At 38.2% G+C, this 26,346-nt stretch overlaps 1 protein-coding gene and 1 long non-coding RNA gene across 3 annotated transcripts in view; both read right to left on the reverse strand.

Annotated features, from left to right (window-relative positions):
* Window positions 1–730: 730 nt before the first annotated feature.
* LOC127370350 (uncharacterized) overlaps window positions 731–26,346 on the reverse strand; it is an 82,239-nt gene continuing 56,623 nt past the window's right edge. The window contains exon 2 of the long non-coding RNA XR_007886203.1: window positions 731–1,124. This is a non-coding gene — a long non-coding RNA (uncharacterized LOC127370350). The remainder of the gene's footprint in view (window positions 1,125–26,346) is intronic.
* jph1b (junctophilin 1b) overlaps window positions 16,744–26,346 on the reverse strand; it is a 53,797-nt gene continuing 44,194 nt past the window's right edge. For both annotated transcript variants that reach the window (XM_051411533.1, XM_051411527.1), the window contains exon 7: window positions 16,744–24,899. The gene's annotated coding sequence lies outside the window, so the exon portion shown is untranslated. The remainder of the gene's footprint in view (window positions 24,900–26,346) is intronic.

The following is a 26,346-nucleotide window of genomic DNA, read 5'->3' on the forward strand; positions in this document are numbered from 1 at the left end:
GACTGTACTGACCAATTTTGAAGTAGATCCGATAAATTCCCTAGGAGGGGTTCGTTCGAAAATCAAAATCAAAATGGCTGACTTCCCGTGGGGTTTGGGGTATGGGTCCAAGAGGCTTTTTTGTATGTCTTGGCACGTTACACGTGTGTACCGATTTCCGTACATATCGGTGAAACGTGGCACCAGGGCTGCCTTTTTAAAATCCTGTAGGGGGCGTTACAAACACGACAAACGATTATTGGTATGTGAGCTACAGGCACCAGTCTACACGTGCCCACTGAATTTCATATTCATAACTATTACGGTCTCCGCACAGTAATTTACCATGCCACCAGAGCACCACCTAGTGGCGGATTGTTAACACATTTTTTAGTGAGCCTCAGGGAGCCATGGGCAATCATCGTACCAAGTTTAGTTTTAATCACACCTGCTGATGCGGAGATATAAACTTCTTCATTTTAAAGAGCGCCACCTAGTGGTGATGGCCTGAAATTGTGCATGATGAGCGGTCGCTGGCTCGGTCCCTAATTATATGTTTTCATGTTTTTATTGAACACACCATGTAAACATTCACAGTTCAGGGTGGAAAAAGTATGTGAACCCCTAGGCTAATGACTTCTCCAAGAGCTTATTGGAGTCAGGAGTCAGCCAACCTGGAGTCCAATCAACTGGCACTTCTTTACAGGATATGATCAGTCTTTCTCTATTGTCAGGATTTCAATTCAATTCAATTCAATTCAATTTTATTTGTATAGCGCCAATTCATAACAGAAGTTATCTCAGGACACTTTTCAAATAGAGCAGGTCTAGACCGAACTCTTTAAAACATTAATTACAGAGACCCAACAGTACCACCATGAGCAAGCACTTGGCGACAAGGGCAAGGAAAAACTGCCTGTTAAAAGGCAGAAACCTAGGACAGATCCTCCGGCTCTAGGTGGGTGGTCGTCTGTCTTGACCAGTTGGGGTGAGAGAGAGAGAGAGAGAGAGAGAGAGAGAGAGAGAGAGAGAGAGAGAGAGAGAGAGAGAGAGAGGCAGAGAGAGAGAGAGCACAGCAACAACAGTATTGGCAATGGCAATCTAGCAGGACCATGGCAGGAGGCTCCACCAGGATCGACAAGAACCTGCGAGACGAGAAAGCACAAGAACTCCGGGGAAGAAGTGAAGTTAGTAACATGCATTAATGGGACATGAATGAGTGCAGAAAGAGAGAGGAAGGGAGGAGCTCAGTGCACCATGGGAAATCCCCCGATAGTCTAGGCCTATAGCAGCATAACTAAGGGATGGTTCAGGACTCACCTGATCCAGCCCTAACTATAAGCTTTATCAAAGAGGAATGTCTTAAGCCTACTCTTGAGTGTGGTGAGGGTGTCTGCCTCCCGAACCACAAATGGAAGCTGGTTCCACAAGAGAGGAGCTTGGTAACTGAAGGCTCTGGCTCCTGTTCTACTTTTAGAGACTATAGGAACCACAAGTAGCCCAGCATTCAGAGAACGTAGTGTTCTAGAGGGGTAATAGGGTACTATGAGCTCTTTAAGATATGAAGGGGCCTGACCATGAAGAGCTTTATAGGTGAGGAGGAGGATTTTAAATTCTATTCTACATTTTACAGGGAGCCAATGCAGAGAAGCTAGTACAGGAGAGATGTGATCTCTTTTTCTAGTTCCTGTCAGTACTCGTGCTGCAGCGTTCTGAATTAATTGGAGCGTTTTAATGGACTTATTGGGGTAACCTGATAATAAAGAGTTGCAGTAATCCAGCCTTGAAGTAACAAATGCATGGATTAGTTTTTCTGCATCTGTCTGTGATAGGATGTGTCTAATTTTTCTAATATTATGTAAATGAAAGAAGGCAGTCCTAGAGGTCTGCTTTATGTGGGAGTTAAATGACAAATCCTGATCAAAGATAACTCCAAGATTCCTGACAGTGGTGCTAGAGGCCAAGTTAATGCCATCTAGAGTAACTATATCTTTAGACAGTGAGTCTCTAAGGTTTTTGGGGCCAAGAACAAGGATTTCGTTTTTTTCTGAGTTTAACATCAGAAAATTGCAGGTCATCCAGGATTTTATGTCCTTAAGACATGTTTGTAATTTAGATAATTGATTAATTTCATTGGGCTTGATTGATAGATATAACTGCGTATCATCTGCATAACAGTGAAAGTTAATGGAGTGATTCCTAATAATGTTGCCTAAAGGGAGCATATATAAAGTAAATAGTATTGGTCCAAGTACAGAACCTTGTGGAACTCCATGACTAACTGTAGTATTTATTGAAGATTCATCGTTAACATGTACAAACTGCGAGCGATCTGATCAATATGACTTAAACCAGCTTAGTGCGGTTCCTTTAATGCCAATTTGATGCTCAAGTCTCTCTAAAAGAATATTATGGTCAATGGTGTCAAATGCAGCACTAAGATCTAATAATACAAGTACAGAGACAAGTCCATTGTCAGAAGCAGTCAGAAGGTCATTATTAACTTTAACCAGAGCTGTCTCTGTGCCTTAGATGAACTCTAAATCCTGACTGAAAATCCTCAAATAAACTATTGTTATGTAGAAATTCACACAACTCTTTGGCGACTACTTTCTCCAGAATCTTAGAGAGGAAGGGGAGGTTAGAAATCGGTCTATAGTTGGCTAAAACCCCTGGGTCAAGAGTGGGCTTTTTAAGAAGGGGTTTAATTACAGCTACTTTAAAGGACTGTGGTACATATCCTGATACCACAGTGCTTTAAAGTAGCTGTAATTAAACCCCTTCTTAAAAAGCCCACTCTCTTGCCACCAGACATCCTGGAAATGTTTGATTGAAGTTATTGCTGCCAAAAGGAGGGTCAACCAGTTATCAAATCCAAGGATTCAATACTTTTTCCACCCTGCACTGTGAATGTTTACATGGTGTGTTCAATAAAAACATGAAAACATATAATTGTTTGCGTGGTATTAGTTTGTCTATTGTAACTTAGATGAAGATCAGAACACATTTTATTAACTATAGTAACCTGCGGGCGGCAGTGAGATCACAGACAAGGCTTAGCGAGCAGCAGCTGCTGTGTGCTATCAAAGTTACCAAACAAATTAATTCCTGCAGTTGGCCATTTCTCTCACAGTAGCTCTATCGTTACCTCTGGTGCTCGTTTATCAAGTGGACTTACATAGAGCATCAAAACATACACACTGGAGGGGCTTTAGTATAAAGACAAAGTTAATCCTACGTTAGCAGTCAGTAGAAAGTTACAGTTTGTGATTCTCTCCCCCCCCGGATTATTACAACCTAAAGTCCAACATTGGACTTAGTAATACTCCTCAGTAATACTATTACTGTAACTGTTAATTTACATACAGCAAAACACACACCTCAACAGAGAAGAACAGCCTTCAGCTGATCTAATGTTAGCACATCAGTAGAAAGTTACACAAAAAGCAATATGAAAAACAATCACCAGCATCCAACCTACTACTCCTGGTATTTTTTAGCTTCTCACAAGGCTTAATGGTCACACAGCTTCTGACCGTCCCTCATTTACAACAGAAAGTCCGACATCCGCCCAGCCTGTGTGACTACAATGTGAGCCACACTAGCCACACAGCATGTTAATGCCAGGCCCAGCAGGCTAACCTATACAGTAAACAGTAAAACAACATTAAACAGAGAAAAACTTACAGCTTTTAAGTCGAAGTTGGGTGACAGACAGTCAGTATCGGTCCATGATCTGGTACTCCTTTGAGAAAGCAGTTGCAGTCCTTGTGGGAACATTTCAGTCACATATAAAAAATAAATAAATAATCCCCAAAAAAGTATGTATCTTCCTCTGATGATGGAAGGAAAGACTTCTGTGCTGGTCCGTGCAGCGAACATCAGGGCAGCTGTGGCATTTAGCTCCAGGTTTTCAGGAACAGCCAGGGACAGCAGCAAAGGCAGCTCTTTTCCTTGGGAGGTTGTAAGTCAGAGTGGAGGTGGTGCTATGCAAATGAATCAGTTACTTACATAGCTGAGGTCTTCTGACATAGCCAGCCCACAAAGTGTCTGTGTGTACAAACATTAAAAAAGTGCATTTTGTATAATATGTTTAAGGGGCTTCAATTGTAACTTGGATAACTTTCCAACAACAACAAATGTTTCCAGTGTTGTGTCTTATCTTAACAGTATCTGCTTATCACCTCCTATTAACCTTTACTCATTTTAGAAAGGCTGCCACATGTTCTTTGTTTAGATTGTGAAATGGATAATGGATCATAAATATTTATTTCATTTATCACCCCAACTGGTCGAGACAGACGACCACCCACCTAGAGCCGAAGGATCTGTCCTAGGTTTCTGCCTTTTAACAGGCAGTTTTTCCTTGCCCCTGTCGCCAAGGTCTTGCTCATGGTGGTACTGTTGGGTCTCTGTAAATAATGTTATAAAGAGTTCAGTCTAGACCTGCTCTATTTGAAAAGTGTCCTGAGATAACTTCTGTTATGAATTGGCACTATACAAATAAAATTGAATTGAATTGAATTGAATTACCATCATTACGTAGTGTAGCTAGCCAGCCTTCATGTTCCCAGGATCATGCCCAGTGGGAGACTGAATTAGTGAAAGCAAGGGATTATGGGAAATCTAAACGCCCATTATATAACATAAAGAACAACAAGGTGTTTTCAGTGACTGAAATATTTTTTAAATAGTTGGCTTGAAATAAACAGAAAATTCACATGCCTCTTTCGCAGTTGTCGCCATATTAGAATTTTGTTTTGCCCTCCAGGGCTCCGTTCAATCACGTTATTGAAAACTATCAATTGAAACTTTTCATGGGCTCTCATGTCAACTGTCTCACGCAAAAACACATTTATAGCTGATAAGAGCACAAAAAGAAGACACATTATTATTAGGTTAGTATGCCTATGTAAAATCATGAATGTAATTCTGAATTACATACAATTTTCTGGGAAATGTTACTGTACGCAAGCTGTAGCGAGAGAAGTTGGGACTTATTTTTTACTAAAATGACATTTTTGTTATTAAAGAGAGAGAATAAAGCACCGAAAAAAGGTGCCGATATTGGGTAAAATATTAACTGTATCCAACCCTATCGATTGCTAAAAATCATCATTTAATCCATATAACCATATCCATTACACTTTGTTTTGCACACAACGTCAATGCTTCACTGTGATAGCTTCAAGTGATTCTTAAAAAAATCTATGTAAAAGCGTAACATAATCAAACATTTGATTGCTATTGATCTCCTATGGTTTTACCAATGGTTTAGGCTATTTTAACTGTCTTTAATCTGATACCGTAGTTAGGCCTGTCACGATAACAAATTTTGCTGGACGATAAATTGTCCCAGAAATTATTGCGATAAATGATAATATTGTCTTTCCGAGACCATTTTCATCTAATATAATGATAATGGCATAATAATGCAGGTACACCTTTTCAAAGATCAATAAACTTTTATTTCTAAACAATATGTAATACTGGAACTGGAAGACATTTTAAATATCCACAAGAAATGAACAAAACAACCAAAAACAATAAATAAAATGGACTCTCAGTCTCTGTTAACAAAAAATGCACTGGAATAAAAACCACACACAACCAAAACAATGAATAAAATGGATGTAGACAAAATTGCACTTCAAAAAATATTAAACATTAGGCTCAGACATAAAGAGTGATACATTTCTTAACAGGCAAACCTGCCAGTTAGGACCTTTGTAAACATTTAGTGCAAAAGAGATGAAGCAGATGCCTATTATCAATATTGACAACTTCGGGCTTCATATGAACTATGAACCTAGCTAGTTCCCACCTCCTCAGCACGAGCTGAACGATAAATCTAACACACCAAGAGAGGCGGGAGTTAAGGCAGAACAGCCAATCGTCAGCCGGTCACACTCAAAGCCGGTGTCATGTTTGAAGCAACAACAGGAGAGGGAGGGGGAGAGGAGGCAGCCGCAGCGAGCGCAGACACAGAGCGGCCAGAGAAACAGAGCGATAGTAAGGCGTTTGTGCAAAACTGCGGAAAAAGTGCAGAAAAAGTGTGGGTGTTGAACCCTGTCACCGGGAAAAGTGTGGGTCTCAAAACACCCACATCCACCATGGGTGCGATGCCCCTGTGGTCACCGATGCACCGGAGTGGTCATCCAGTCTCTTTGGTAGAGAGAGAAACGAGGAAATCAAACAAGCATGTAAATGGAAATTATCGCGACCGAAAAAATTATCAAGCTCATTTTATTTATCGTGCGATTAGGCCTAACCGTAGTACCAGCTAACTAGATCAGATCCTTTACTTAAGCAAAAGTACTAAAACCTAACTGTAAAAAATGCTCTACTACAAGTACAGTGGATGTACAACAAAAGCCTTTCACCTCATTGCTGAAAAGAAATCCTAGAGGAAACCTTGAAACCAATTTTAACGACCCGATTTATTTTCTCTATTGTATATTTACTATAGTCCTGTTGCTACTATTGCTTTAATAAAGTAAAAGTGTTTATCTGATTACTCTATCAATAAGGGATGCACGATATATATTATTTTTCAGTCGATACAATAACCGATAACTACCTGCTTCTCATGTCTGATAAGATAACCATTAATTTCACATTTTTCACAGTTCATAACTTGTAGTTTTTATGGATTATTTAATCTAATTACTCTGTTATAACCAAATCTAACTGATATCACTATTGTTAACACAACAGCAAACAGAAGTTCTGACTCTTCAAATGTTAATTCATTTTTTATTGTAAGTCAATCATATTCCATACGAATTCTAAATAAATTATGAAAAATCAACTGTCAATTTAATTATGCCAAAATGTTTTATAGTATACATTTTCTATTATAGGCAGATCATTTATTTATTATTTAATTATCTTGCATCCCTTCTATTAATCAATAATTGGTAGAATAATTGATAACTTAATCAATAGCTGCAGCCCTAAGCCCATGTTAACAGGTTAGAGCAGTCACTGGGCCCGCATGAGCTGCAGAGATGCAACACTTCACTTGAGAGTTGAGGTCTTGCCTATTTTTTCCGTAAGCCGTGCATAATTCTCAACAACAATAGACAGGGAAAAGGATCTGTTCAAAGTCATATTGACGTACCAGCAACATATACATCTTTCATTATACTTTCAATTTCTATATTTGTAGACATGAAAAAAATATCCCTGTGACATACATGTCATACCATGTTGATATTATTTATCATATTTATACAATATTATTATTATTATTATTATTATTATTATTATATTACAATATATAATATATTATTTATTGTATGTATATCTTTCTTGTATAGTCAAGTATCTATTATACATGATATATCAAATCATATATATATATATATATATATATATATATGTGTGTGTGTGTGTGTGTACATATTATATATACATATTATTATATTATAATTATTTTTATTATATACTGTTATTAACAATAACACTACCTTCATATCATCAGTACTATTACCACCATCTTGCAACTACAAGTATACACAGTATTTTATTCTATTGTTGTATTTTATTTATTCTATTGTTGTATTTTATTGTATTTAAATGTACCTGGCTGCAATGACGACCCAATTTCCCTTTGGGGATTAATAAAGTCTATCTATCTATCTATCTATCTATCTATCTATCTATCTATCTATCTATCTATCTATACTGTATGTTTACTCAACACCTCCTGTATCTGTTTCAAATTAAAAGCTGTCTAGTGTTTCTGTGCAGAGAATCCATTCATTTGTGAACAAGGCTTTTATGTCACTGTAATTATAAAAAGACAAACTCCCTGTATTAAGATAGGTATGGTAGTAGCAGTGCAGCAGCAGAAACGTGGATACCACAGGCATGTGAGCTGCAGCAGTTTAAACAAAGCAGCACTGCTCACGCATGCTGTGTGGACCTATTATAGTTTACTAAAACTAAACTAAAAACTAAAACCAGGTGTCAAAAAACATTTTATTTAACTGAAATAAAAAAAACTAGACCAGAAAAAAAAGAAAAGTAACTGAAACAATATTGTATACTTACAACCTAAAAATAAAATAAAACTAAACAGGAAATGAATTCAGTTTTTGTCTTCATCAATTTGGTCAAATTTGTCAACATGACAAGCACTAGGAGGCATTGGTGCACATCTTTACTGAAATTGGGATGTCTACATGACATGTGAGTCAGTGTGTTTGTATTGTAATACCGATTAATAACCTGAACTGACAAATACCTCCATATTATAATAACAGAAAATGAACACTTAAAATCATTAACTAATTAAACAAAACTGAAACAAGCAAACCAAAACTAACTGAACTGAATTGAACAGAAAAATACAAAACTATAGTATCGACCAGGTTTTATTTTTGACTGCGCGACGCACATGCCACGAGGGGCGGTGTGAACAAGCCATCAGACGTGCGTTAACATCTCCATGTCCCATAAATTGCTGTTTTCCATGCCAATCTTGACATTAGCACAGTGAGTAAGGCATTTCATCTGTCTCAAATTAGGTGGAGGGCACAAATATAGCACAATATAGCGTTATAGAGGGTGCCTGTATCTTTTTTCATTCATTAGACACCCTCATATTTAGGACAAGTTGTGGATGGTGGGGAAAAGTAACGGTAACTGGAGTGTAAACTTTATTTAGAAATATCTGGTGAGTTTCAGTATATGACATTTTAAATCGTCAAGTTACAGACCCAGACCCAGAGTTTGCGGCACTGCCTGCAAATTCTCACGGCTGGTCTAAAGCTTTGCGCCACGTCACATTCATTTTTATACATCCCACCAGTGTACACGACCTTTTCGTGCATACACACTGTTTATAGTAAGTAGTTAGACAGTTGTTTGGAGCCTCTGCGAATCACCTTGTCTCTGTATTCTCTGTCATCAACTAGTTGAAATAAACCCTTAATTCACCCAAGTTATTTGTGAAAATACATTGGCTCTACAGCTGTTTTTCCTCTCACTTTGTCACTGAAGGGCTCTGATTCTTTGGAGGCAGACCAAAAAAGACAACCCCCCTCCCCAAAACAAAACTCTCTCCAGTATAGCTAGCAAACATTAACATGATGCTGCCTTTCCAGACAGAGCATGCACCTTGACCACAAGAGAAGACAATTCTACACTTTGCCATCTTCCTGTAGCATTATCCAGCATTGTGGGCATCAACCACTTTACATTTTGGAGTCTTACACAGCTGTTTAGAGGAACCCATGGTTGGTGAGCGTTCACACATTGTTTGAAGAGTCTCAGTATTCGTAAAGCTTTGAAACTGGCACCAGCTGACGCTTCCTAATCACAATTGTTCACATGCCTCAGGCCTAAGGAGTTGTTGAAGGTCTGAGACCTTGTAAAAAAGAATTTGAGACTGTCGAACTCTTAGGGTGTTTTACTACTATACTATTGTTGTTTTTTTGGATTTCAAAAAAGTAAACATACTGTAATCCCAAATGCAACAGAGAATTTGCCACTAGACAGAGCATGCGCTGTTTGTCCAAATGAGATGATTCTACACTATTGTCCTTTGTCATACATGCATAATTAGAATAAATCTGCTGTTACCAACCTGACCAGCTACAGAAGATTCATTTAGGCAGGAAAGATACCACAGAGGTCACACATAGGCCTATAAAGTATTCCCTCCGCTGAGATATTATAAAACTCATAGATAATTTATTTAGGAAAAGTTAGTGAGAGTTAGTGAACGCCGATTTAAATCATAAACTCTTAACATAACCTCCTCTGGAATAGGTTATCTGTGCAGCCACATTCCATAGGACACCTTCATGACATTAAAAAACCTGGCTTCATGCTCAACCTAGCGAACACATTAATCTCACCTAGTAGTACACCTTTTAGACAACCACTTAAGCAGCTAGAAATAAAAGGTTGCGTGCGAGTAGGTTAGTTATCTCATCATTGCTTGCATGCAATTCTAGCAAGAGAATAAACGTGTTATTATGCAAACCTGGTCTTTGCAGCTTATCCTTATGTTTTGAAACTGTATCCAACTGCCTGCGATGGCGACACTCCATCTCCTCTTCATACTCCGTTATTTTTCTCTCTAAGTGCCCAATGATCTCATAAACTGCCGCAGTTAGACGCTGCTCGATAAAAACTTTTAAACTCTGAAGTCCCGACATTTTCCACAGATGATAAGTAAAAGCAGTTAAAAACGAAACAAAGTAATGGTGATTTTTCTCTTACTATTTTGAGCGAATTGAATTTTGTAAAGATGCCTCCCTTTCCCCTCTCTCTCTTAAAAAAAGAGTGAAAAGAACAATTTCCCCTAGGGGATCAATAAAGTATATCTTCTTCTTCTTCTTCTTCTCTTTCCCATCTTTTTTGCCACATTTGGTTGTTTATTACCCAGATTACATGTTTAACTTCTGCTTTGCTGATAGTAATCAGGGCCCAAGCACAAATTGTGCTATTGTATCTGTAGGAATTATTATTATTCAGACATTACAAATGGCTTTTTGGAGGCTTCATCATATTCAAAAAGTCCTGAAAATCGGCGCATAGGTCAGTGCTGGCGAAACAAATTTTATGGGTCTTGGACATATGCGTAGAGAAATGGCATGACAGCGCCCCATAATGAGCAGCCCCAACGGCACGTTTCACCTACAATTATGAAAAGTGGTACACATGTAGATTACATCCTGGCGTACAAAAAAGCCTTCTGGAGCCATATCCCAAAACCAACAGGAAGTCGGCCATTTTGGATTTAGCAGCAATTTTTGGCGTTATATTTTGACGGACTCCTAGGGAATTGATCGGATCGACTTCACATTTGGAAACTGCAATCTAAAGACATTTACAATTAACAGTCGTGCTTTTTGTGACTGGGCGCCAAATGGTGTGCCTGTGGCGTGGCGCCAAAATTTGATTGATTGTCACAACTTCAGCGTACATGGTCCAATCTCAACGAAACTTCACACATCTGATAAGAGTCCCACCCTTAACACGTCAATATTCAGTCATACTTAAAGCGCCCCGTGCTGGCAACAGGAATGAAATGTTTTATACTTTCATGTTCTTCTCCTAGGAGGTTGATCAGATCTAGATGAAATTTGATGAAAATGCAAAATATATGGTTTACGATATGTGATGAATATGGTGAGTTGTTGTTGAAGGGCGTGTCCGCGGCGTGGCGTCAAACATGAATTTGCTGTAACTCGAGTGTACATCGTCCAATGGCACCAAACTTCAAGTGTCTGATAAGAGTCCCGCCCTGAACACATTAATGTCATAATATTCAGTAAAAGTGGTAGCGCCACCTGGTGGTAACTGGAAATATAATTTTTACACTTTGACGTAAGCCTCTTGGAGCCATATCCTAAACCCAACAGGAAGTCGGCCATTTTGAATTTAATGTCAAATTCTGCAGCCATTTCTAGGCCTTGTATTTTAACAAACTCCTCCCAGGGAATTCATCAGAACACCAAATTTGATGAGCACATTATATAGACCTCAAGGATTAAAAGCTCCTCATGAATATTCATTGAACAGTGTGTTTGTGGCGTGCTGCCAAAGTCGGCCATTTTGAACTTTGCAGTGAATTTTCAGCAATTTTTTCGCATTGTATTTGAAAAACTCCTCCTAGGGAATTTATGGGATCTACTTCAAAATTGATCAGTACAGTCAAAAAATATTGCTGATTATAAGTTGTGCTACTTGTGACTGTATGTTGAACAGGGTGCCAGTGGCGTGCCGTCAAAGTTGGGCATTTTGAATAAACTCCTCCTAGTGACATGATGATGAAACCCTAGCCCTACCCCTATTGCTAACCTAACTGCAGTATAGATTCTCCATTTGGACCCAAACTTCACAAGTTTGTTAAAAGCCCTGGCCTAATCACATCTAAGTGCCAACATTCAGTCGCTGTTATAGCGTCAACTACTGGCAACAGGAAGTAAGCCTTGTGTGGCGATAGTGATGTGATATGGGTGGCTGTGGCTCAGAGGCAGAGCGGGTCGTTCCTTAATCGGAAGGTTGTGGGTTCGATCCTCAGCTCCTGGTGCCACATGTCAAAGTATCCAGAAATTTCACCTAGCCTCCCTGGTTTGTTATTCTGGTGATTGATTGAAGAACTTCATACAGTATATTTTGACAGCTGTTTGAATGGAATTACCTAAAACTTGCGAGTACTGAGGATGAATTTCAATTTCAGTCATACAATGATTACATTCATCTGTGGAATTCCAGTGATACCAGGTATTATTGTATTAAATACATATGTGTGTATGTGTTTCCTTTTTTGTTCTTTTTAAAATGTAATATTTATATATGTATTTTTTATTTTATTTAAAATGTGTTGTCCTCCTCTATGGGGGCCTACCAGGGCAAACACACTAGAACGGCCCAAAACATTTCCATTAGGAGAAACGTACTGCAGCTTCAGAAATATTACCAATTCAAACACATATGAAAAGTCAAAATAAATACAAACATAATAAAAACAACAGAAATGTGCTACAAATTATTTAAAAATTATACAAAAATATGTTTTACTATAGTTTTAGGTACCCATGTCTTTATTGTATTTGCTTTCCCCTTCTTTATTTGTCAAGAGATACATATAAATAACTCAATTCAGACAGAAAAGTTTTCTAATGTTACATATAATGACAAAAAATATATTGTTTGTGGATTTATCCTTGTAAGAGGACTCTCTGGGTTACATCTTCTCAAAAATAATATAATAATTATTCTAATAAATTAAGCAAATGGAAATACTTAATTTTTAACCTTTTTTTTGCAGAACCCATACTTTGCTGTCAGATGGGCGACTTGTTCTCAAGTTGTTGAAAACCAATACAAATGTTAATGTGTTTGGTATTCCACAACAGTGAAGTGATGACCTGTGAAATAGGAGAGGGTGTGTGCATTGGGAGATGGTTGAGGTTTGACACTGTCTCTCATTCCCATGCCAGTGGAAGCCTGAAACGAATGCTGTTTGACCTTGAAGCTCACACTGAAATACTGTACCTTTAAACCATAGAACATGGACTAAGTTTACCTAAATGCTTTCCTGACAGGACAGACAGTCCAGCTATAATGGGGAAAAAGAAGCTCAGACTAGAGGGTTTAATTTTGAGTGATTCATTTTTGGGCCCTCTTACAAATGTCTAGGGTTGATTGTCCCAAGCACTTCATGGGTCATGTTTTTTACCAGGTCTGGCCATTGTTAAAATTTTTGCAACAAAAACACATCTGTGGCTGGGATTATTATTATGGTTTCAGGGGTTTAAGATTTTATTTAAAATGACACAGTCCCAGCTTGACAACGACTGATCCTGCGCTTCTCATCAGCTGAGGTTTGTAAAGAACACTCTTCATGACAACATGCCATTCATTCATGATTTTTTAAAATCTAATTTTAGTCCTAAATGAACACACAAATGGTCACAGTGCATGGTCACTGCAAAATATGTATTGCAAGCACATACATTTCATCACTCTCTTAAAAATAATGTTTGTATGATACTAATTTCCCAATTACATTGCGATGGAAAATGTAATTGCAGCCAGTGCGTAGTTAGGTATAGGCAACAAGAGCACTTTGATACGGATTGTGGTTTTGATTAAATGTCAGTATAGTAAACTTAACTCAATAAATTAAACTGCCGGCCTGTTATCAGACATTATCAGTCTAACACTGCCTCCTAACCTCTTATAACTGTACCAAGAAAGGACTCAAATGCAAGACTCAAGTAAAATAAAGTTGGCAAAGTCAAAAGGCAGCAAAAATCCAAAGAACTGAGGCACATAAAACACAAAGGAATGCTTGACTCAAAAATGGTGTGCAGGGAATCAGACTCAGGTGCAGGTGATTAGGGTGGGATAAACAATTACTAATGAAGGGAAAACACACAAAGGCAGGAAGTAAGTGGATCTGAAATGGAATAGAGAGGAAGCACACACACAAAAATGGTAATTTCACAAGAAAACAGACTAGAGTAATTAAAAAACTGTGACATAACCAATTTCCATGAGGTAAATTTTCTCTATCACTAGACACACCTGAATCTAACATCATTTTAAATTGACACCCATTTTTATCCATGTAAACATACTGGTTTTGTTTAGTTTTTTAATAGTGAAGTGGAGTAAAATCAAATTACAGTGTTGGGCAGTACTGAGAAGACATGCCATCTATGAACAGCCTTGATAGCCGTGTCTATCTTGGTGTAAGTCAACTCGATGGAGTGGGCTGATTTAAGCCTGGAGCCAGTGAAGTAAAACAAGACACAAGGACTACAGGAAACAACCAAACCAAACACCAAATCATGACAGTAGCCCGAGTCCAAAAAGTCCAGGTGAGTGGAGAGGTCTAGAAGAGGGAGTCAGGGGCAAGTGTCCTGAGAGCTGAAGAGGGACGGAGCAGGAGACCTCAGGTGAATGGCCTTGGGACAGGGCAAAAGTGGAGCTGGAAACCTGAGGCTGAGTCTGGGTGACAGAACTTCTCTGGTGGCCGCAGAAGATGGCAGTGGAACTCCTCTGATGGCTGGCCACAAGGCAGGAGAGCACGACTGGAGGCTGGCAGCTGGAGTGCAGGACTGGAGGCCAGAGGACGGAATGGAGGTCCAGAGACCAGTGACACAAGTGCAACAAACAGATGTCAGACAGTCCACAGACGGAGAACACAGAACAGGTGTCAGGCTGACCACCGATGAGGAACCAGAAATAGATGTCAGCCTGTCTTTGGTAACAGCCAAAAAAAACTCCTCAGATACCCACATATACAAAATCAGTGGTCAGTCTGTATCCAGTTCAGCATGTATCTGATCCACCAACCACTGCTTATTTTATTGAGAATAATAATTTACCATCCTCTTCTCCCACTGAAAGAGACACTACAATGGATACTGAACACACTGAGGTGACAAAATGTAGTTTGTACAGAATACAGCTTCTCTTTATTGATCATATTATTATTATTATTATTATTATTATTATTATTATAGATAAGTAGGCAGAGCTGATGCTGTCCAGATAATTTAATAAAGAAAAACATGCTGGAACATAAACTTACAAGATGACGAGGCAGTAGTCCAAAACAGAAGGAAAAATCCATCAACTGAAAGTGGTAGTGCATACAATGAGAAAACACAAGGGAAAAGGCTGAACACTGATAAAAGACAAACTTGCAAATAAAAAAATAAAACAAGTCAAAAGCTGTACTGTAGTGTAGTGCATTTCAACTGTACAGTATGCAAACTTTCTGTATGCAAGAAATGGCAGGATGTATACAACATTCCCAGTTAACTACCCTATACTCATAAATTATTGGTAAAGTGAGCTTGCCTAATTTATTGTATTAGCTCACTTAAGGTCTTTTTGTTTCCTCTGCTGTAGTTTACTGTACAGCTGTCATAATTATCTTAGAAAATTTACCTAAAGCAGTGCTTAACTAAAATAAAATACAATCAAGTTAATAAAAATGTTGCCAAAGTCGTATGTTGCGTTGGCTGCAGTGGTCTGTGAGACTGTGGGAAAAGAGGGGTCTGTGAGCGAACAGCTTTTCAACTTTCAACTTTCTCAATGTACCATCAAGAGAAAGTCCTAGGACAGCAGCCCTATTATATCCTTAGGCCACTCCCTCTCCAGGTGCAGCCAACTAACTCTAACTCAGATGTTATGGTCAACAATTGGGGCGGCTGTGGCTCAGAGGAAGAGCGGGTCGTTCCTTAATCGGAAGGTTGTGGGTTTGATCCCCGGCTTCTGGTGCCATATGTCGAAGTATCCCTGAGCAAGATACTGAACCCCAAATTGCTCCCGATGCCATGCATCGGTGTGTGAGTGTGTATGAATGTTAGTTTCTGTTCAATGGGCTTTGCCATCACTGAGTGAATGTGTGTGAAAGGATGAAAGTGGCACGTAGTGTAAAAGCACTTTAAGTGGTCGGAAGACTAGAAAGGCGCTATACAAGTACAGGTCCATTTACAATTAAGTTATTAAAATATTGAGGATTGTACAGCTTGAGTTGGAAATATGATCTCTAAATGCTTTCTATTTCTAAATGGGTCAGTTGTTTGTTTTTTGTCTTTTGACCATATATATTTGGTATATCTACACACACATTTTAAAAAGTTTCAATCCTCAGAGCCAAAAAAGCTGCCTTTGGTCAGGTGACATGGAAGCATACAGCACCACCAGAGCAAGACTGAAAGCTGGCATCAAGGAGGCAAAGCAAAGGCACCAAGCAGACACTTTGCAGCCCTACAATAGAGGTGGCTTAACTATGCCAATTTATTACCATTTATCTAACGCCTTCACAATGAAAATGGTATGCGCTACAGGCCCCTTTTCACAAAAACTAAAGACAATTTAATTTGTTCATTTAAACTATACTAAACTAATAGTAATTTTAATGTGGCTAAATTAAAAATTTCTATGAAAATAACAAATTGGACAAACTGTTAAAATGACACTACCTTGTACAGTTCTTCATCGGAATAATGTCATGTTAACTTTCTGTGTCGAACTGCCCACCTCTTCAACGCTGTGCTGCAGTCTAAGCAGGCCTGCAGCTGTCAGCCATCAGGACTTTTTTGGTCATAGGAGAGTCAAGCCAACTTTCACACTTAAGAGTTAGAGTATCTCTAATGGAATAGAACACTGCATGCTGGGGGCCTGCACACTGAAAGTGATCATACATTTCTTGTTGCTTGTGAAGTCTTGAACCTGGAAAGCAAAGGTAGTGGAGAAAGAATACACAAATACATGATGTAAATGTAAATCCACTTTTTAATTTATCTCCATAGAAACAACTGCCAAGAAAAACAAAAAAACAACAACATTGTAATGTAAAATAACTGATAATATGTGCACCGTATCACCAACAAAGGTCAAGATGATAGTTGCATTTAGCAGTCAAGCCAAATATTCAGAATATAGTCATGAAGTTTTCAAAAAAACCTCTCAAAATTTCTTAAAACCAATACACAATATATAGTGATGTTGAAATTTTATACAGAAAGAGAAATAAAAAAAATAATTATTTCAGATATCAGTCATAAAAGATTGTCCTGTTGGGGGGAAACATTAATAGCACAATAGGTAGGATTAGTATACACTATAGGCCTGCTGTACAAAAGTTTTAACATTCCGCACGTTCCATACAAATACATACATTGAAGGCTCCAGTTTGTTTTGTCAATAAAAACAATGTCAGCACCTATTTCACCTGCAGTGTTCTGAATCCTAGTTCCAGACAAACTGGTCTCATGAAATTAATGACCCAGGATTCATTTGGTGCCAATTATAATTTAGCCCACAGAAACCTTCTCCAACCTTCCCTGTTATCCTCAAAAACATTTTATCAAACAAATATCAGATCACTGCTTTTTGAATCCTTTCTCTTTGCTACTCAAATGACCTCTTTCTCGAACAACAACCATATTTCTTCTCTAAAACCTGAGTAAAGCAGGATCTTAATATTTTCTTGCTTAAACCTGAACAACACCCACACTCCAGCAAAAGTCAAGCATTATGAGGTACATGTTTGTGCCCACCATACACCTTTCTTAGGGCATGTTGCATGATCAACTACACCAATGAAGGCCTAATGAAGTGAATGCATTGATTGCAGCAAATCATCTGAAATCATTTAATTTTGCCACAAAATACTGGTTTTAGTAGGCCTTGAATATATTGATATGGTTATGTTGGATACGTCAGAGAGTGAGAGAGAATAAAACTTTATTACACCTTGTCCATGAACATGATTTCTGCCTGATTTTTCATCAGTAATGGTGGTTGTTTAACATTAAAGACAACAACTGCCATACGTATTTTATTATTGTTGTGATGTTAGAGACCCCTGGCAGCATATATTACATACTGCACATTTAAATGATACAGGAAGAACTATGTAATGTTGTGAGATATGTTATTCATTTGCTGGAGAGTGGGTCTAATGTAGTTTTGTAGTTTATCAGTAGGGTTACTCTGTACCTCCTTTGGCTGTCGCTAATTCCAGTTTGCTGCTCCGAGTGACTGCAATGAGTTACAAAAGATGGTAAAACTACACACCTCCATTCATTTACTAACTCATTACAAGCAACAGTTTCTGATCACTGTACCTGCTTTTGAATTTCATTTTTCTGGAACAAAGTTCATAGATCTCTGTTGTTGTATATATTGTGTATGCTGCTATATTGACTTGCACTAGGTGTATGTATCTGTTTTAATTGTTGTATTATCTTGTCTCCTGTTGCTGCCTCTTGGCCAGGATGTCATTATAAATGAAAATTGGTTCTCAATTGACTTATCTGGTTAAATAAAGGTAAAATAAATAAAATAAAAATAAATTTTGAGATCAGACTTTCATACCCTATGCATATGAGCTATGTGCTTTAAAAACACAATGTTGACTCATTCATTTCACCTACAGTAATACAATATCTGTAAGCCCAAGCAATCCTCTACCAGTTACAATAGCACAGCACCATTCATGTTTGCGGTCACATAACAGTGGTCATATCTGGAGTTGTAATTTCAACCAGACGAAGCATCACCTCCTACTACTTTATGTACAGTATGTGTTTCCTAACAGGCACACAACTGCAGACATTTGAGTGCTGATAACAATCAGGCATTCAAGCCTACATCGTCACTGTTCACTCTGCTCGTCTTCCACAACAGTGACAACAAATTCAAGTAAAAAATATTCCAACAAATCACCCCAAGGTCTGCTACCAAACCCTGCCTCTATTCATCCAGTCTGCATCTTATCTAAAAAGCTGTTACCTCCATGTACTTTAATCCCTTTTAAAATAAAGGATATATATATATATATATATATATATATAAAGAAAAATAAAATAAAGTTTCCTCTATATTACAACTACTTAAATACGCACTTGATTAGTATTATCCATAGGCTACTTCCTACCTAATGGCTTTTCATTTCATACATTTTTTGAAAGGTCACTTACTGGTTGTAAGTTACTCCAAACTGGTGCCCAGCTTTAAAAAAAAGCTGTCAGCTGTAAATTCTCAAACCTTCATGCTAGGAAAAAAAAAAGGAAATCCTAATTTGCAAAAAGCTCTAATACGCCACTTTTTCAGTTACATGAAGACAGAAGTCTGTGCATTGAGAATATGTCAGGTGTCACATGATATTCAAGACCCCAACTAATATGCTATTCATATAGGTAGAGGGCTCACCCCGCCTTAAAAGACCAGTGTGTGGGATTTAGTGGCAAATAGTGGTGTAGTTGCTGATTGCAACTCGCTGTCTTACCCACTACTTCCTTGCATGTAGGAGAACCTACCGTGGTTGTGAAATGCCTAAAATAAAGTGAAAGGCCCTATCTAGAGTGAGTGTTTGGTTTAACCATTCTGGGCTACTGTAGAAACATGGTGGTTCAACATGGCAAACTCTGTGGAAGAGGACCTATGGTGTCTCTAGATGTAAAAGGCTCATTCTAAAGTAACAAAAACAGTTATTACTATTGCATCATTATACAGTAATAAAAACATAGTTGTCAATATTATATTCAATTTCTGCCATATTCTGCAAATAGAGCCCCTAAATTATACACACTGGACCTTTAAAGAACACCCCATTTAAATTTGGACACACTGGAATGACTGCCAGAATGCTATATACAGTATCTGATTTTCCGTTTTTTGTTCAGTGTTAAGTTAATCTTGGTGATAGTGTTTTCTGTTAACTACTAGCTATGTTGTTCCTATGTAGTTTACAGCTAATAATTGGATTTTTCTGCTGAAGATGCTGTTCATATGTGTTGTAGTCTAACAAGAAAGAAAGAAGAAATTATTTCCCTGCAGACAGTGGACAGCACTAAATTCCCAGTGACGGAATGAAGAAGACACATGTCAGTGATGTTTCTTAAGATCCTAAAAACAAATGGGAAATTTTTATTAAATTATCTTAAATAATTAAATTATTGCTTTAACTTCTGCATTCCATTTCAAACTGTCAACAGTTACTCACAACTAATGTGACTAGTACACACACTATACTAATAACATTTTACTCCAAAATTTGCCAATATCTGCATGCTAAAATAGGCACCACAATCATATTATAACAAAAATACACTAAATCTGGCAATCAGGGTAGAAATATATTTAAGACAATGCTTTTTCTTCTCCTAACGTAAACTTAATTAAGAGTTCAAATATAACTCTCTAAACCTTTCATCCAAATACAAACATATTCATCATGGCATCATTCATATTAGTGGTGACTAATTTCAAACGACAAATACTCAATTTTGAAACCACCATTCACACATCAATTAAAAACATCTGAAAAATGTTCCTCATAAATCATTGATCTTAATAAAATTGCTTTTTCCAAAGTTGTTGAAAAATGCAGTTAGGAAACACAAAATGGAAGCTAAGCTTGCACTCTGCTTTTACAGTGTGTTATTTTTTTCACAGTAATGCTTTATTTCACATGACTGTGATTCCCTAATTATTTCATGTAGAAACATTCACATGCAGTAATTTTGGATTGCTTTAGTAATACAAATTATTGAACAATGACTGAAAATGAATCATGAGGCCACTGTTACCCAGAACCATGCCATCATATTGAGCAACTATTAGAATGTCTCTGACAAAATCCATGTTAATAATACATAAACAGTAGAAAATAGACTGGTAATTCCTGGCAAATAATATAATTACTCAGCTTAATCAGCAAACCATTATTTTTTTGCTTAAAGCTGCAAAATGCAAGTTTTCACATTCAAATATGAATAAATAAATTATGTATATTTGGCATTATAGCTCTGTGTTTTGTAATATATATGCTGGGAAGGTAAAATACCTATTGATTGTCACTCATAGAGGATTCCTTCGATGGTCTGTATTATCATTGTTTTATATAATAATTTGGCAATGGCAATAGCAATAACAGCAAAAATAAATATAAATATACAAACTAAAATTGTACAGTCTTTTCCAGAGTGGCCAGAAACACACACAATCTTGTGTGCTTAAAACTAAACTTAAAAGCCCTCCAGCAAAAGTAGATCTAAACATCAGCTCTAAGCAGAAGAGAGAAAAAAAACAACACAATACTTTTCTCAGACTGAAATTCTCAGTACAATTACATAGTTGCAACTAAATGTGTTGCATATTCAAAAATGTTGTATGCTTTAAATTTTATATTTTAAACAAAACAAAACAAAAAAAATTACCAGTAAGTCGTTTTGTACATGGATCACATGTTTTCGTACACTGGTACATTTCACAAGTGTCTGTCATTGTGCAGTGTAGCACACATTCAGGATTCCACTTTAAAGGTCCAGTGTGAAACATTTAGGAGGATCGTATGTTTTGATTAGTGTATAATCACCTGAAAATAACAACTGATGTGTTTTTCGTTACCTTTATCTACAGTGGTAACAGATCCTCTTCTGGGCCACCATGTTTCTCCAACAAACAATCCAAACACCGGCTCTAGATAGGGACTTTAGAGTTTTTTTTGCAAGTTTCTCCTACACAGGCTGCACAGTTTTCAAATTTGCTAGATGCCACTAAATCCCACAAACTGAACCTTTAACATCACGTTTTACCTTGAACATACCCCCTTCAAATATTTTGAAAAATGACTTATTACGGCCCTGCTAACATTAATTTATTTAAAGTTTCACAGACAACATATTACATTTGCTTTCCTATAATATTTGCTCCATTAACTACAGCACTGTTCAACAAATACAGCTGGTCTATCTATGCTCTGCTTTTGCATAACTGCAAACCTACAACTACTTACTCTTGATCTCTCCTTATATTACAATTCCAAGAGTTACACATGATTCTATAAATACTTGACTGCCGTAGACATTATGTATGGATTTCAATATTCTGTGGCCATCAGGAAGAATAAAGCAGAACTACCTGATCAGAACACAGCTAACTTCCCATTTTATGTATATCATATAGAGGGGGAGCATCTTGTACCAAGTATCAACTACTCTTGAATCAGACCAAAGCAGACTAGAAATTTGAAGATGTAATTTTCTTATTTTGGTTTAGTTGATCAACGCCACAGACATTCACAGTGAGGTGAACCAGGTCAGATCTGGTAGCTTTCAATCCAGGCATTTAACAGTGATTTTGTAAAATTCAATTGTGACTGTCATCCAACTGCCACTGCATTCCACTCTACTGTGTGCATCTACAGTGCACTGCAATGCTTGTGAAATGCCTTCACAGCAGTTACTGACTTTACTCACATCCACACAGTATTCCTACTAAGAATTCAGATCTTCTGATTGAAAATACACTTCAATTTTACTATACAGCCCCAATTCCAAACATTTCCTTCCAATTCACTGCTGATGTTTCACCATGGGACTGAAATTATGAATTTGAGAAATTCAAGTCATACAAATTTGAAATTAAAGGACCAGTGTGTATGATTGAATGGCATCTAGTGGTGAAGTTGCAAATTGGAAACAACTCAACACTGCTCCTGTCAGTAATTGGGAATGAGAATGGGCTGTGAAGTGTGTAGAAGAAACTAAAGTGGCCATGAAACTTGCGACAAATGTGAAAGGCCCTAACAAGGAGCAATTGTTTGAGAAATCTGTTCTGGGCTACTGTAGAAACATGGCAGTTACACACTGGACCTATAAAGCCACCTTTAAACCCAACTGCACAATAAAAAAAAAATCTGCCTCTGTGAGTCTAGCTAACTCCTAGTTTGATATTGTAAATATTCAATAACTTGAAACTGAGGTAAAACTAAATGTACTAAATTGTGCTTAGTTTCATCTATCAATTATAGAACCAGTGTGTAGGATTCAGCTGCATCAAGTGGTGAAACTGCAGACTGAGACCAACTAAAAACCACTCACCTTCTAAGCATGTAGGAAAACATACGGTGGCCACGAAACTCGCAGGAAGCCTATCTAGAGCCAGTGTTTGATTTGTCTGTTCTGGGCTTCTGTAGAAACATGAGGGTTCAACATTGCAGACTCTGTAGAAGAGGACCCACTCCCTCTGTAGATAAAAAACGCTCGTTCCAGGTAATGAAAACAGTGAACAGTGGTCGAGGCAGACGACCACCCATCTAGAGCCGAAGGGTCTGTCCTAGGTTTCTGCCTCTTAACCGGCAGTTTTTCCTTGCCCCCGTGGCCAAGTGCTTGCTCATGGTGGTACTGTTGGGTCTCTGTAAATGTTATAAGGAGTTCGGTCTAGACCTGCTCTATTTGAAAAGTGTCCTGAGATAACTTCTGTTATGAATTGGCGCTATACAAATAAAATTGAATTGAATTGAATTGAATTGAATATTATATGACATTTCTGCCAATTGATCCTCCCCATACTCTGGATTTTAAATAACTCTTTTACATACAAACTAGTAAACAGTTATCATACTCCATACTTGAAAAGAACAAAAAAAACAACATACATTGTTCAGTACTAAGTAACGGTAAAGGTGGTACAAGCAGTGATTGGAAGGAATTTACAAAAAAAAAAAAAAGGAAATGCACTATGGAATAATACTGTTTGCAAAATTGCAGTGACCCTTGTAAAATGAAGCGGAGGTTCAGTTTTCCAAATGTAACTTAATCATTTCATTTGGGAATCTAATCCACTGATTGTCTAATGTGTACCTGATGGTATATATAAATCAGCAGGCGCTGAGACCCACGAAAACAGATATGAAAAGATCAATAGACAGACTGATATAAATAGAGCCACTCTCCCAGTACATGGCAGAGGGAGAATCAGCCAAGCGGTTCACATTCCTGCCTGGGCCCTTCTCACCCACCACCACGTCATTCTGTAAAACGGTAAGGCAGCTGTTGGCTTCCATCAGCTCAAAGTGCACCTCCGAACAGTCCACAACCCACCTACGTATACACACACTCACACTCATGCACAAACAGCAGAACTAAAAATATGTGTAAAATACACTGATATATGCACAAAATTGGTTTCCATCCAAAGTTTTGTTTGTGTGGAATTACGAGAAAAATTGAGTAAAGCTAAAATTAGCAACGGTTCCCTGCCATTGTAAGAACTTTATAAAGCAGATGGTAGCAGGAAATGCATTGATAAAATTAAAAATAAAGGCTTGGCGTGGCTGACAGTTAACAGTTAAATTTAAGTGTACAGTTGAAAATGGACTTTCATAAATGCCACAGCCTGCAAAAGTGTTCTAAATATTGTAACTAGAAAATTTCTTTTTCGGGATTGTATGTAAAAGAATAAACAGTGTGCTTATGTGCTTTGCACATTTGGGCACACTGAATTGGCCTGTTTGATGGTAGTTAAAGTTCATGAAAGCATGGCTTATGAGCAACATTGAAAGTTGAACTGAAGAGCAATAATTACTTTTCCAATACTAATCAACACCGTAAAGAGCTGTCCAATCTCCTAATGGATCATTTAGAAAACAAACTAATCAGCTTGTTGATGTACAGCTTTTAAAAATTTCCTAATTTTGTGAGCAGTGGGATGGAAATTGTGTTTCAGACAGACAAGCACACACATTACAGGCATTTATAGGCAGTATAGGTCTCACACTCACTCACATTCATTGAACTCTTCATGCCTACTGTTATTTCTAACCCTGATAGAAGGGCTCAGGAGCCCCTTTCCAACCAGTGACCACTTGCTTCAGCTGTCACTGCACTCTGAGTGGAGTCACAAATCATCACTGGGGGTGAGGGGGTGGGTGGAGGTTTCATCTTTCTCGCTCTCTGCTCTTTTTCTTCGCTCTCTCCTCCATGTGTTTTTCCCCTCCTTCTTCTTCACCTCCTTCACTCGTCTATTTTTAGTCCTCTGTTTTGCCTGTGTCTGTTGTTCTGACTGGCGCCATTTTAAAAAAAAGGCCCCTTGGGCTGATGGAGAGTAAACAACTCAGGCGACTAGTTCAGATGAGTCCACTGCAGAGTAAGAAAAGTTAGGAATTGGATAAAATTATATTAATACGTTTAGTGACATGACATTCAGTGTTTGCAGCCATATTGCAGCTATTCAGGTATACAGTGGGTACGGAAAGTATTCAGACCCCTTTAAATTTTTCACTCTTTGTTTCATTGCAGCCATTTGCTAAAATCAAAAAAGTTCATTTTATTTCTCATTAATGTACACTCAGCACCCCATCTTGACAGAAAAAAACAGATATGTAGAAATTTTTGCAAATTTATTAAAAAAGAAAAACTGAAATATCACATGGTCATAAGTATTCAGACCCTTTGCTGTGACACTCATATTTAACTCACATGCTGTCCATTTCTTCTGATCCTCCTTGAGATGGTCCTGCTCCTTCATTGGAGTCTAGCTGTGTTTAATTAAACTGATTGGACTTGATTAGGAAAGGCACACACCTGTCTATATAAGACCTTACAGCTCACAGTGCATGTCAGAGCAAATGAGAATCATGAGGTTGAAGGAACTGCCCAAGGAGCTCAGAGACAGAATTGTGGCAAGGCACAGATCTGGCCAAGGTTACAAAAGAATTTCTGCAGCACTCAAGGTTCCTAAGAGCACAGTGGCCTCCATAATCCTTAAGTGGAAGAAGTTTGGGACGACCAGAACTCTTCCTAGACCTGGCCGTCCAGCCAAACTGAGCAATCTTGGGAGAAGAGCCTTGTTGAGAGAGGTAAAGAAGAACCCAAAGATCACTGTGGCTGAGCTCCAGAGATGCAGTAGGGAGATGGGAGAAAGTTCCACAAAGTCAACTATCACTGCAGCCCTCCACCAGTCAGGGCTTTATGGCAGAGTGGCCCGACGGAAGCCTCTCCTCAGTGCAAGACATATGAAAGCCTGCATAGAGTTTGCCAAAAAACACATGAAGGACTCCCAGACTATGAGAAATAAGATTCTCTGGTCTGATGAGACCAAGATTTAACTTTTTGGCGTTAATTCTAAGTAGTATGTGTGGAGAAAACCAGGCACTGCTCATCACCTGCCCAATACAATCCCAACAGTGAAACATGGTGGTGGCAGCATCATGCTATGGTGGTGTTTTTCAGCTGCAGGTACAGGACGACTGGTTGCAATTGAAGGAAAGATAAATGCGGCCAAGTACAGAGATATCCTGGAAGAAAACCTCTTCCAGAGTGCTCAGGACCTCAGACTGGGCCGAAGGTTCACCTTCCAACAAGACAATAACCCTAAGCACACAGCTAAAATAACAAAGGAGTGGCTTCGGAACAACTCTGTGACCATTCTTGACTGGCCCAGCCAGAGCCCTGACCTAAACCCAATTGAGCATCTCTGGAGAGACCTGAAAATGGCTGTCCACCAACGTTCACCATCCAACCTGACAGAACTGGAGAGGATCTGCAAGGAAGAACGGCAGAGGATCCCCAAATCCAGGTGTGAAAA

Source organism: Dicentrarchus labrax, unplaced genomic scaffold (genome assembly GCF_905237075.1).
Source record: "Dicentrarchus labrax unplaced genomic scaffold, dlabrax2021, whole genome shotgun sequence".
NCBI classification, from domain to species: Eukaryota; Metazoa; Chordata; class Actinopteri; family Moronidae; genus Dicentrarchus; species Dicentrarchus labrax.